The sequence below is a fragment of the Oryctolagus cuniculus genome, chromosome 3 (genome assembly GCF_964237555.1).
Source record: "Oryctolagus cuniculus chromosome 3, mOryCun1.1, whole genome shotgun sequence".
In the NCBI taxonomy this organism is placed as follows: Eukaryota; Metazoa; Chordata; class Mammalia; order Lagomorpha; family Leporidae; genus Oryctolagus; species Oryctolagus cuniculus.
This window is the reverse complement of record NC_091434.1, coordinates 70,417,367-70,422,017: the sequence shown is the minus strand read 5'-3', so window position 1 is coordinate 70,422,017 and position 4,651 is coordinate 70,417,367.

The following is a 4,651-nucleotide window of genomic DNA, read 5'->3' as shown; positions in this document are numbered from 1 at the left end:
TCTTTGCATTTGTATTTACCAGTGATGTTGTTTTGGGGTAATATTAAGCCAATGTGAGCAAGGGGTTGTTAAGAACCTATTAGGTCACTGGGCCTGGGCACAGACAGATCATCTAAAGGCGAGTGAAATGTTGATTGCACCTGGGGCATTCCAAACTGCTAAGGCAATGCTTTGTAAGCTTCACCAAGGAGCCCTTCTGCTCAGCTCCCACCCACCTTAGCAAGGCCCGCGTGGCTCTGCACCTCCCCCAACAAGCAGCTCCAGAAGGGACTTTGTCCGCTGTTCAGACGGAGGCAGCCTGGCTTCAACCCCCCGCCCTCTTCCAGAAAGGCTCAACCCCACTCTCTTTTACCTCCCTCTATCTTGTCCCCCCTAAAATAAAGTCTTCTCTACTTTTACTGGCCACCTCCCCATCTTCTTTGAACCCTGAAATCCTAAAACCTAACAGGGGTGCATTCATTTCCCTCCAGACTCTCGTTATGCACAGACACACGTTCTAAGTGCTGACACATGTAAGGTGCACAAAGTGATAACGTTTATTTAAAAGGTGAGAAAGTGAACACACATACATGACCATGGGTTGCCCCCCACACAGAAATACCCTCCATGATTGGGCAGTGGCCCAGAAGATGGCCAGAAAGGAGAAGGGGGGAGGGGAGATAGCACCCAGCAGCCCCTCTGTCTGTGGCAGAAGAGAGGGCCCCTCCCAGTTGCTGGTCTCTTTGATGACATAGGGGATGGTGCCTTCAGATGCGAAGCCACCTGGGAATTACATGGCGCCTCCACAAGTTCCACGTGGAAGCTAATATCCGTATTTTCACGGTGTCCCCCTTTAGATCCCAGATGAAGCAGATGCCTCCCTGGAAAGGAGACATTTTGATTGACAAGTAGGAGGATAGAATTACATGGGGGGGAGGGGAGTGTTATATCTTAATGTTAGCCATCGCAAAGCAAACCGGACACCGGAGTAAGGGAAAGGGTTTATTGGGGAACACCCTACAGACCGGAGTGAAGGGGCGGCGAAGGAAAAAGAGAGAAGGAGACTGTGAGAGAGAGAGACAGAGAGGAGGGAGAAGAGAGAGGAGAGAAGACAAGAGAGGCTAACAGAGCGCAGGAGAGAGGGACCCAGAGAGCACCTGTGCAGGAACAGGCCCTTTTAAAACTTTGCTTGAGGGCGGGCAGGGAAGCAGGAGCAGGGAATCCCATTAGGAAGGGGGTGGAGCCTGGCTCAGGTAGCTGGGCCATGCTGCCACCTGGCTACAACTGCGACAGTTTCCTAACAGGGAGGGCTTGCAGGTGCTTCCAGCTCAGTAGACCTATCTAGCTGCCTGCCTATCCCATATCACTAGCACCTTTCAAAAAAAAAAAAAAAAAACCTCTTTAAAAAAGATTTATTTATTTGTTTGAAAGGCAGAGCTATAAAAAGGGAGAGAGAGAGAGAGAGAGATCTTCCATCTGTAGGTTTACTCCTCAAATAGCTGCAATGGCAGGGGCTGGGACAGGCCAAAGCCAGGAGCCAGGAGCTTCACCCTGGTGTCCCATGAGGGTGGACTGGCATGGATCACTGGACAGCTCTGGCCCTCAGCTTCCACGTCTGAAAATAATGATGGATTGTCCAGGCCTGACTGTCCTAAAACTTCATGATCCCGTCAGCTTTCAGGGGCAAGTTTTCCTTTTACCTTTCTTCCCTCCCTTCCTTCCTTTTGTCTCTCTTTTTAAGTGTCATTACTTCAGCCTTCAAAAGGAAGGACATTCTGATACCTCCTACAACATAGATGATCTCTGAGGACACTGAGCTAGATGCAGTAAAGCCAGGCACAACAGGGCTCACGTTGTCAGGCTCTGCTTATGTGAGCTCCCTGGAGAAGCTCAGGCCGTGGAGACAGTGAGTAGATGTGGCTGCCGCGCGTTGCGGTGGGATGGGGGGCTGTTGATTCAGCAGACTTAGTTTCTCAAGATGAACAATGTTCTAGAGACTGGTTGCACAATAATGGGGACATATTTAGCACAAGTTAAATGGTTTTAAAAATAGTTAAGATGAAACAGTTTGTTACATGTGTCTCATCATAATTAGAAATTACTTCTTAGAAAGGGAGAAAAAACCTTAAACTTAACATATAAAAATGTGGGATGGGCATTGTGGGACAGCAGCCTAAGCCACCACTTGGGACGCTGCAGCACATGTTGGGATGCCAGTTCGAGTCCTGGCTACTCCAGTTCCAAGCCAGCCCCTTGCTAATGGGCCAGGGAAAGCAGTGGAAGATGGCCCTGCTGCCCATGTGGGAGACCCAGATAAAGCTCCTGGCTTCAAAGGAGTTTTAGGTTCGTGGCTTCAGCCTGACCCAGCTCTGGCTGTTTTAGGCATTTAAGGAGTAAACCAGGAAATGGAAGATCTCTCCTCTCTCTTTCCTCTCTCTCTCTCTCTCTTGCCCTGCCTTTCAAGTAGATGAAAATAATACACATTTTTAAGGGTTATTTATTTTTTATTTATTTGAAAGGCAGAGACACACAGAGAGAAGGAGAGACAGAGAGAGATCTTCCATCTGCTGGTTCACTTCCCAAATGGCCTTAACAGCCAGGGCTGGGCCAAACCAAAAACAGGAGCCAGGAACTTCCTCCGGGTCTCCCACATGGGTGTGAAGACCCAAGAACTTGGGCTTTCCTCTACTGCTTTCCCAGGCTCACTAGCAGGGAGCTGGATCAGAAGTGGAACAGCCAGGCTCAAACCAGCGCCCATATGGGATGCCAGTGTCACAGGTGGCAGCTTAACCTGCTGTGCCACAATATACTTTTTTTTTTTTGGACAGAGTGGACAGTGAGAGAGAGAGACAGAGAGAAAGGTCTTCCTTTGCCATTGGTTCACCCTCCAATGGCCACCGCAGCCTGCGCGCTGCAGCCGGTGCACCGCGCTGATCCGATGGCAGGAGCCAGGTGCTCCTCCTGGTCTCCCATGGGGTGCAGGGCCCAAGTCCTTGGGCCATCCTCCACTGCACTCCCTTGCCACAGCAGAGAGCTGGCCTGGAAGAGGGGCAACCGGGACAGAATCCGGCGCCCCGACCAGGACTAGAACCCGGTGTGCTGGCGCCACAAGGCAGAGGATTAGTCTATTGAGCCATGGCATCGGCCACAATATACTTTTTTAAAAAGATTTATTTATTTGGAAGTCAGAGTTACACAGAGAGAAGGGGAGGCAGAGAGAGAGAGAGAGAGAGGTCTTTCATCCACTGGTTCACTCCCCAATTGGCTGCAACAGCTGGAACTGCGCTTATCCAAAACCAGGAGCCAGGAGCTTCTTTTGGGTCTCCCACATGGGTGCAGGGGCCCAAGGACTTAAGCCATCTTCTACTGCTTTCCCAGGCCATAGCAGAGAGCTGGATTGGAAGTGGAGCAGCTGGGACTCAAACCTGTACCTATATGGGATGCTGGCACTGCAGGCGGTGGCTTTACCCACTACACCATAGCACCAGCCCCATCCCAATACACATTTCTTACAAGTGTTTTTACTCTCGTTAGAATCCAAGTACTTGGGTTCCTTCCGACCATGCAGGAGACCTAGGCTGAGTTCCCAGCTCCCAGTTTTGGCCTGGATAGAGCCTAGCACTGTAGGAATTTGAGGAGCAAACCAGTAGATGGGAATTATAGCTCTCTCTCTCTCTCTCCCTCTCAAAAGTAAATTTAAGCCATCATATCTTAGAGTGCTGGTTACTATGGTCTGAAGAGTGATGGTACCATTTAACACTTGATAGAGAAAGGTGTTAAACTCTCCCTAGGTCCTGAGTAGAAGTCTAGGCCACCATTCACTTGGCAGAAGACCCCTGGTAAAGAAAGACACAGGCAATGTCCCCTCCCACTGCAGGCACCCAGGAGTGGGGCGGGGGGAGGGTGACTGGCTGGTCCTGGGCCACAGATGCCCCCGGAAGGGTCTCCTGTTGTAGGCACAGGAGCATTTCCATAAAGTCCTTTATCATCCAAGGGTGCTCCTAAGTTCATGGGAAAATGGAGTTAAAAGATAATGTGTATGAACATGAATGTCTCACTGGGACTCAAGGACTCTGTTCTTAGTCTGATTTCCACTGATAGAGCAGGATACCATAGACAGGGTGATTTACAAAGCAAAGAAATTCACTTCTCTGTTTCTGGAAGCCGGGAAGTCCAATCCAAGTTCTGGCATCGTGGCAGAGGGCATCACACGGGGAGAGGGAGAGTGTGCGCTCAGGTCTTTTCCTCTTTTTAGGAAGCATTTCACCCTCAGCTACATCTAACCCTAATTACCTCCCAAGGGGGCCACCTCCAAATACTATTAACATATGAATTTAGGGGTTGAGTTTCCAGCATATGAACTTTGGAGAACACATTGAAATCATATCAACACATTTCTAAAATACCAAGGAAAATTAAGACTTTCTGCATGTTAGAAACTCATTCCAACTCAGTAAATGCAAGATGTGGCTATTGTAGTTAATTATTCTAAATCGACAGTTCAGTTGTAAGAATGGTCCAAAAGTATTCCAAAGTTATGCACTCCAAAAGCAAAGAGCAAGGCCCTCATTTTCAGCATTTATTCCAGAAACAGGCAAATAAATTCCCATTTACTACTGTCAAATCAAAGTAAAGTTATTAAGCAACTGGAAAAGGGCTCTGGTACAGAGTA